General features: G+C 45.2%; 1 protein-coding gene across 1 annotated transcript in view; it reads left to right on the forward strand.

Annotated features, from left to right (window-relative positions):
* The window catches only part of ADAMTS8 (ADAM metallopeptidase with thrombospondin type 1 motif 8), a 30183-nt gene that overhangs the window by 19483 nt on the left and 1169 nt on the right, over positions 1-9531 (forward strand).

Genomic DNA, 9531 nt, shown 5'->3' on the forward strand with positions numbered 1-9531 from the left:
AGCCCGCTGGGTGACTCCGGCCAGCGTGTCACACAGCACTGGGGCAGGACAGCCAGGGTGCCACAGGCTCCTCCACACTGGGGCAGGACAGCCAGGGTGCCCCGGGCTCCACCACACTGGGGCAGGACAGCCAGGGTGCCATGGGCTCGCTCTCCAGTGCTTCATCCCCACCACATCGATGTCTACCTCAGTGGAGAGAATAACAGCAGCAAAACAGGGAGGAATCACTTCTTTTCCTTTCTTTCTTTCTTTTCTTTTCCTTTCTTTCTTCCTTTTCTTTCTGGCTGGCTGCTCGCAGGCAAGTTGTAACTTAAAGGGAAAAATAAGCAGGTCTGTAGGGTGTTTCCAAAGAGCTGGATGTGGTTGCAGATTGCTTTTGTAAGGTTTGCTGGGGTTTGGCACTGGAGAAAATGGGGAGCCTGGTTTTGCTGTCACCCCATCCCAGCTGCAGGTCAAGGAGGTCCAGGGTGGATGTCTTTGCTGATAAAACTGGGATCTCTTCACAAAAGGCATGGAATGGGTTGCCATCCCCTCCCTGCAGCAGTGTGGGTGTCCTGGAGCATGAGGAGTGTTTTATCAGCTGTGGGTTTCACTTGGGAGATAAATTGCTTGTGTGAATGGGAGAAGGAGTAAGCTGAGAGCCAGATCCTAGCATGAATCAGGCAGGAGGACAGGTGAGAGGTGGTTTCTGCTGGATTTATAATCTACAAGGTGACAAACCTCTGTCTCCAAATACCCCCAGCATCTCTGGTTATTCCTAGAGCTGTTACCCCACACCTCTGTTTCCCCAGCTATAAAACCAGGGCTTAATTACACCTGATCTGTCTTACAGGGCCACTGTTAGGATTAATTAATTCTTAATTCTGCAGTGCTCTGACTTTGAAATGCCTATTGTGATGCCCTCTGGAGCAGGCACTCTGGTGTGCCAGCGTTTCCTTTCCCACCCTTGTCCTTCAGTCCCCTGTGGCCTCATTTTTTCAGCTCTGCTGTAATTTTGGAGATAATTCACTAGCCTGGTTTGCAGCAGGGATGAGCCCAGGATCTGTAGATGGTGCCAGAGGTGACCAGTGCTGCTCTTCACCTCTGCTTTCCTGGGATATCTGAGAATGCTCAGATCTGGTGCCAGCTCCAGCCTTGCTTGAGCTGTTCTCAGTGCAGAGCCAAGCCTGGCAAGGCTGGAGCTGCTCTTTCCCAGTGGGAAGCAGCCCCAGCCCTCTCCCCAGCCCAGCTGCTGCCTGGCCCCAGCACAGATGGCTGTTCAGACCCTGAACTTTGCCCTTTCCACAGCAATCACTGGCCATGTGCTGGCAGCAGCCTGTGCCTGGGGAGCAGGGATGGAACTTGGAAAGATTTTGCTATTGCTGGATGAGCAATTCAGTATCTCCAGGCTCCTCTCATACCCTGCCTTGGCTTCCTTTTTGGCAGCAAAATGTTGAATTTCCAGTGGGATCTGCCTTTTTCTCATAGGAAGGGGAGGAGGGCTGGAATTTTTGATGTGTCAGATTCCCCATTCACATTTATGGAGCAAATCCTTTTCCTTGTCCCTTTTGCCTGAGCGAGCCAAGCTCGTGTGAGACCCTTTCCAGGCTGTCCAGACAGGTTTGGAATGGGATGGTGGGATGAGCTCTGAAGACAGAAACCTCACTATTCACCTCAAAACATGAAATATTCCTGTTTTATCTTCCATACATCATGATTTCTATCAAAACCACAGGAGCTACAGCCCAGGACTGAGGGTTTGAGTGCTTGATTCCTTTGGTTTTTTTAGGAAAGGAAGAAAAACCTGAAGGCCAGCTGCAGAGTTTGGATGCAGAGCTGTTTGTGCTGTGGTACAGACCTACCTTTGGGCAATGTTCTACATCTGCTAATTAATCTCCAGGAATTTAAGTTCTAACAAATAGCTGGATGCTAAAGTCATGTAGCCTTGCAGGGTTATTTTCTTTTTTTCCCCTCTGAGTCTGCAAGGGTTTTAAACTCAAAGCCAGCATGTGTTTCCTCTCCAGTGTCAGCACCAGCATTTAGGATGGGTCAGGAACATCAATCTGAGGCAGTGCCAAGGAAAATGTCTGTATTTATCACCCAGGATAATGTGTGCATGCCAAGGGGCTTTTCCAGGTTTTTATAATCACTGCGTGGCTGCTTCACTGGATGTAAAAATTCCTTGTTTAGGGCAAATCCTGCTGCTTTTCCAGCGAGGGGGAAGGTGGGGATCCCCCAGGAGGGGGGACCAGAGGCAGTGATGCTCTGCTGAGGTGTGGGTGATGCTAAGTGGAATTCCTGCCCCGGGTTTCTGTAAAAACAAGTAGCCTTTACTCTGATTTAAGTCAAAGAGGTTTTATATATTAGGCTATATATATATATGTGTATATATATATATGTTTCCCTTCAGTGAAGGATTGTAGCAATGTACTGAGCCTCTTGTGTTAGGTATTTATTACAAATTTCTGTTTGGTTTTGTACAGTAGCTGTCTGGAAAGGAGAAAAAAAAAGAAGAAGGAAAAAAGAGATTTAAAAGACTGTGTTTTAACATGCTGCTCCCACATCCCCTCTCTGGAAGCTGCAGGGAGCTCAGAGAAGGGATGTCTTTGCTCATTGTTTATCCACTCTGGTATCTGACTGGTGTTTCCCTCCTCCCTGGTGTACCCACCAAGCTGTGTAAGCATAACAAACCCAACCAAAATTAAGCTTTGGAATTCATTTTAAGGAGAGGGGGGAAAATACAATTTTCTGATTTTTATCCTATTGTCTGTATTTGTTTTAAATTTTGAAAACAGTCTGTTTGTGGCTCTGCCTTTACCCCTCAATAAAGGACTTCCTGCCTTTTATCTCTTTGCATTTGTCTTTATTTGCACTTTTCTCAGGACTGTTATTATCTCCATCCCAGAGAGATTTTAAATCTTTCTTTTCCACATCTTATTGATAATAAATGGTTCATTCAGTTTTAAGATGCTGAACCAAAATATTACATGAGAGAATAGACAAAACCCATGGAGCCAGAATTATTCTGCAGAAATTTGGAAGCAACTCTGTTTTGCAGATGCCTTATGAGCACCTACCTCTTTTCTATAGATATACAGTGTATCTTTCTGTATATATTATATATTTATATTATCATATATTATCATATATTATCATATATTATTCTATTCTATTCTATTCTATTCTATTCTATTCTATTCTATTCTATTCTATTATATTAGTGGTGCTATACTAAACTATACTAAAGAGTACAGAAAGGATACTTACAGAAGGCTAAAAAGATGATAATGAAAACTTGTGATGCTCTCCAGAGTCCCAACACAGTTTGGCCCTGGTTGGCCAATACGCCAAAATAATGCACAGCAGAATCCAATGAAACAACCACCTGTGGGTAAACAATCTCCAAACACATTCCAAAGGAGCAAAACACAGGAGAAGCAAATCAGATAATTATTGGTTTCCTTTTTCCCCAAGGCTTCTCATCTTCCCAGGAGACAATTCCTGGGTGAAGGGATCAGGATCAGCTCTCTCCATGAGCTCTGTGGTGCTGGGGAGCACAGAACTGGACACAACCCTGCAGGTGTGCTCTCACCTGTGGGAAACTGAGGAAGGAATATTCTTCTAATGGGTAGATATTATATATACATAATATATATTGTATACACACAATATAGACATAATATACACACAATATATCTATACATAGATAAAGAATATAAATCTGTTCCTGTATGTAGATAATTCTGCTCTTTACTAGGACAGACAGCCTGAACAGGACTTAACCAGAGGGGATTCTGACTCCTTCACTTAACTGTGGGATAACCACAGGCAGTGGAATTTGCTGCTCTCTGGATGTGTAGCTCTCTGAAACACTGCAGGGCTACATTTGGTTTATGCTAATGGGAATTTTGGAGCCACCTCATTGGAATAAGGCTGGACTCATTGCAGGGGAATCTTGGATACCTGCCAGCTGTCCTGGGTGAAAGCCCAGCCTGCTGTCTGCTTTATTTATATTATATTATATTATATGTCCCACTCAGAGTGTAGGATCTCTGTAGGGATCCCAAGCCCAGGACTTGAATTTCTTGTCCTTGCTCCATCTCATTGCATTTTCTGGATATTCTGGGAGAATCACCTGCTTGCTCACACCAGCTGACCAAGGGGTTAAAGTCACCCTGCACCACCTCATTTCCTCTTAGGTTTGATCTGAAAGTTTTGGAAATATTTATCTTTTGTTTAAGTACTGAAAAAAAAAAGCTTGACTGCCTGCACAGTCTATTGAAATTATTACTATATATTAGCATTTGTTATAAATTAATTCTGAATTATATATATATATATATATAATTTATTATTCTAACATTCCACATTGTATTATTATTGTCTATATACTGGGGCTTTCCCTGCACTGCTGCAGCCAGAAAATGCTGCTGCAGAGGCTGCCTGTGTTCACCCCACCACGGGTTAAGCCAGCACAGGACATGTCCCCACGTTCATGGGCACTGCCCCTGCTGCCACCCTGTTTACAGCCAGGTGTGACTTTCATTCCAGGCGACTTCCCTGGCCCAGGGACAGGCCCTGCCCTGCAGCTCATTAAAGTGACAGCAGCTCATTAAGGTGACAGCCTGCCCTGGCTTTTCCCCACGTTTTTACGTCCTTGTTTTGTTGCCATTGCTGGGTTTGAGTTGAATAATTTCAAACAATGCCAAGGCATTGGGATATTGGATAATATCCCAAGGCTTTGAGATATTACCAGGTAGGGAAAAAGTCCTTAATTAAGGATATCAGTGTAACCATCATAATTAACTTTTTTAAAAAATAGTGGGATAAGGAAATGAACCATGGGGTAAGAAATGAACCTTAGGGAACATTTCTTACACTGTTTCCACAATGGTACCATAGAGACAATGGGGACCAGCAGGCACAGATGGATCTCTGCAGTCCCACCAGGGGAAATCATTGGGGTCAACCCATGGCTGAACCTCCCCAGCCTCTGCTGCCCATAATGCTGCTCCTCCATCAGGGTAATTATGTTTTATGGGCATATTTCTTCTTGAAAGGCACTTCCAGAGGATGTAGATGCCACAGGCTTCTCTCCCGGGCATGAACATTACCAGCTCTGTGTTGAAATGGTGCTTTGCTCCTTGATCCCAAGAGCTTCTCCCTCCAAGGACTGGGCTCTCCTGATCTCCAACCCCAGCCACTGCTGGATAGTTGCTCCTCCTTATCCTTGTGCTAAAACTTCTTTATTTCAATGATTTTCCTCTCTCCTGGGTCCATCTCTCCCTCCCCATGTCTGTGGACAGCAGTCAGACCTCTTCCAGCCTTGCTTTGCTAAACTCTGCAAGGCTTACATCATAAATCACCCTCCTCAGCTCTGGGCTGAATTTATTGTCCCTGGACAGAAGGATCACAGTGTCCCAGCAAGGTCACACCAGCACCTGCTGCTTCAGCCACAAATCCATCCTTATTCCTGATGGAATCCATCCTTCCTGCCTGTCCTAGAACTGTAACATCCCTTTTCTGTCCTTATCCCCTGCTCAGCTCATCCATCTTGCTCTTACAACCCCTCTGCTCTGCTAGATCCCTCCTTCCCCACACAGATACCTGATAAATCCATCCTCAGATGCCCAGGAACTTTCTGGTTCCTTGGCAATGGCATTTCTGAGGGGCTGTTACAATTCAGAGCTTTTAGAAAGGTTTCTCTCCTGAATTCCTGCTTCAGCCTCCTCTCCTGCCAATTAGGATGCTTTAACCCCCAGCACCACACACTCGCTGAGGAAAAGGAAAAGCAATTCCAGGTCTGGGGAGGACACAGACCCCAAATCCTCCCCATGTCAGGAGAAAATCAGGAGCTTCCAAAGAGAGAAGTCAGCAGGATGGAGTTAAAGCAGATTAAGTGAGCCCTGGAGACCACAACAGGCAGGAGGGTGGAGAGGAAACAGCTCCTGCACCCCCATGGTAAATTCAGGAGTAGGCAACAAGTCCCTGAGGGTGGGAGCAAAGCTGTTTTTCCTCAGGAGCTGCTGGGTCAGGGAGGGGAGAGCAAGGCTGTGCAGGGAAGGTGTCACTTGCCGTGGCTGTTAATGAGGAATCCTGCCAGGAGCAGGCTGCTGGCAGTGCAGTGTCTGCTCCAAGAGCTGCTGAAGCACAGGAAAACACATCCCACAGGCTGCAAAACGAGGGTGAAGCAGCTTCCAGACAGAAATGGCACATTCTGGGCGCTTGAATTAGGGAAGCAAGGGAGAGATTCAAGGATTAAAGAAAGGGGCAGATCCCAGGGATGGATGGGAGACACACCTGGGTGTTTTCTGAATGTATGGGAAAACAGAATTTCTGTTTAGATGGACAAAGGAGGCTTTAAGGGCCTGACACAACCTCCAGGCACACCCCTCATGCTGCAGACAGGAATCTCATGGAAAGCTGTTTTATACCCATCAAATTCCAGGAGGTTCAGCCCAGGAACTCCTGAGATCCCTCTATGTCCCTATAAGAGAGCAGAAGATGCACAGAGCAGTTTTACCACAGAATCACTCAGGGTTTATGTTGGTGCTGCTCCATCTACGTCCACAAATCAATCCCAGAATATTGTAAAATGCATGCAAGAGCAAATCCCATCACTGGGCAAATACCAGGAATCAGGATTTGGCATTTCTCAGCCTCTCACTGGGAAACTACTACTCGGTGGAAAAAGTTGGGACCAAGGACATCCCTCTGGCTGCCCTGGATGGCTCCAGCCCTGCCAGGGGGCTCACAGACCCTGGCACAGAGCCCAAGCCCCCTGTGCCTTTGATTTCGACCCATGGAAAAAATTACCAACCATATATGAAGATCTGCAAGCCCTGAAAGTTTAAGTAGAATGATAGTTAGTTTGTCACAGGGTGAAAAGTAAAATTTTGGGGTTTTTAGAATGGGGGCTTGGGGTCCCAAGATGGAGGAATTTGGGTGTGCCTTGTCCTTTTTCCTTCTTCTTGGCCTCCATCTTCTGGGTGATGCTGGCACTTTTAGATTGGTTTAGAGTAGAAGCTCACTGTCTAACACAGGTGATAGGTATTGGGAAGTGATTGTAAATGAAGTACACGTAGTTTTTAGTATAAAAAGGCAACACCACGCTGAAGGTGGTCAGTGTGCCACTGACTGACCTGCTGAATGGGCCTCAGCAGGCCAGGGAAAGAATGTTAGAGATAACAGAAAAATAAACAACCTTGAAAACCAGAGCAGAGGAATCCTGACTCCTTCTTCGCTTGCCGGGCTGGGAAAAGAGACTCTGACACATCTCAGGGTCAGCCAGGACCACAGAGAGCCCCGAGAAAGCAGAGTAATGAAGGACAACCCAGTCACTGAGGAAACCTGAGCAGGTGTGATGAACACAGCTCCTCCTCTGGTTTTTCACCTCCCTGGCTCTGGGAATCACTGGAGATCCTCTGCAGGTATCCAGGGCTGATAAAATGTTGTTGATGAGGGGGAAGAAGCTGAGGGCTGAGGCAGTGCACAGTGATGATGTGTGCAGGGCTCTTTTCTTTTTCAGTCAAGTCAGATCATCTTGTATACACAGCACCTGAGACTGAAATCCCCAAATTTCATAGTGCTTTTATAAAAGCTATCAATAAAAGGACTGAAGCAGTTCTCTTCCTACCTATATCACTTTTACCAGGTTTTAAGATGGCATAAAGGAGAGAGTCTTTTATAAACACGGTGTTCTGGAAACTGGTACTGTCTCAGAAAAACTATTTGGTTTATTTTCCAGTAGCATCCTCAGATCCCCAAGTTTATGTGCAACATGTAGGAGAGGTTTCATGAATAAAACTTACCAGTTGAATGCTATTAGTGTCTATTCTTAGCTTCCTGCACACAGGAATGACTAGTTAATTACTGAATTAGTTCTTTCAAAAGAAAGTCAAGGCAGTTCTTTATTTTGGAATTTTATGGCTTATTTCCAGGTCACATGGAGCAGGTTTAAAGACTGTTGGTTTTGACAGTGAGGACACAGACCATGCTTAATTTTACTTTTACTTAATTTTACTTAATTTTACTTTAATTTTACTGTCTTCCTGCCACAAATCTCAGCAGTTTAGACCCATTTCCCATCCTGTGCAAAGCCCATCCCCTGTTCAGAGCAAGTTTCAAGCTGGATACGAGCACATGTGACAACTCACAGCACTGAGAGTCTCTGCTGGGCTCACCTGACTCTTTATTCGTGAAATTGCTGCAAATCAGCATTTTAAGGCAATTTTAAAGTTGCAACAACACATCTAGGGAAGTCAGCAAGGAAAGGCACATCAGATTCTGCATCTGCAGGAAACAGCACTGGCTCTTAGTTGACTAAAATCACTCATTCTACAATTTCACCATCAAAAAGCCCCTGATAGAGACTTTTCAGAGCTTTTTGAAGCTAAGGGATGGCAGCCTGAGGTTTTTTCCATAATCCTCTGTGATTGAGGAGTTACCATGGGTAGCCAGCAGCAGATTTCCTTGCAAGTCGTCTCATTAAAGTGGAAACAGCACCTGCAGACATGTAATGAGCTGAAATTGGTGCTACTTTACTCCTGCTTTACACAGGAGTAGATTGCAAGGGGAGGCTGCATGTCTCAGGATTGCAAGAGAGATCCCTGGGAGCACAAAACCAATGTAAGGGGAAGAGAAATGAGAATTAAGCAGAGTCCAAATCTCTGCTCTGGTTCTCCCCCCAGCTGTGTAAGGAAGCATCTAAAAGGATCCCTGAGTTTTCACAACAGCACAAGGGGAGTTTGGCCCCTTCTCTTTTTGCTGATGGAGCAGCGTGGCTTTTCCAGGGATAGGTTTTAAATTTTTTACTGCTGATTAACACTTTTGGACTGTGGCCTTCAATCTGTTTCCTGCTTCAATTTACTGAGTCTCATCACCAAAAACAAACCCAAACCAACAAAAAGCCATGCCATAAAACAATCCACAGAGGAAATGGTTGTGTTCATCCTGTTTTAAAGATGTGTTTACCCGAATTAGTGCAGATTCAGACCAAATTATCAGGGTGGATTAATTAGAGACTCATTAAAATTGATTGGCTGCAAACTGGTGGGTGGTTTGTGAGGCTTTGGGAGCTGGGATACCCCATGTCTGGGGAGGGCAGAATGCCCTGACATCCCGTGGCTGGAGGATGCAGGAGCAGAGCATCCCAGTGCCCCGGTGTTGGGGAAGATGAAACAGGAAAGCCTTATCAATATGACTGTCTGGCAAAAGATTTTGAGAATATGGAAACTATAAGTGAGATTGAAATGAAAGCAAGCTTTGAGATACCTCAGTTACTGAACAGCTGGAAAACAATGGTGTGGCTGGCTGAAGGTGATCCCCTTTTGATGGAACAACACCCTCTGCTTGCAGACAGGTCCAAGGGTCAGAGCAGACCCTACAGCTTGGCAGAAGGGGCCCAAAGAGGAGTTTTTAGGGTTTAAAATGTAACACAGGATGGTAATGTAATGATTCTTATAGGCTGTATGTAAATGCTATAGGATTTGTATCTTGTACTAGATTGGTTAGTGAGAATTAGAATATTCAACACAGAAGAAGATTTATTGT

This window comes from Geospiza fortis, unplaced genomic scaffold, assembly GCF_000277835.1.
Source record: "Geospiza fortis unplaced genomic scaffold, GeoFor_1.0 scaffold392, whole genome shotgun sequence".
Taxonomy (NCBI): Eukaryota; Metazoa; Chordata; class Aves; order Passeriformes; family Thraupidae; genus Geospiza; species Geospiza fortis.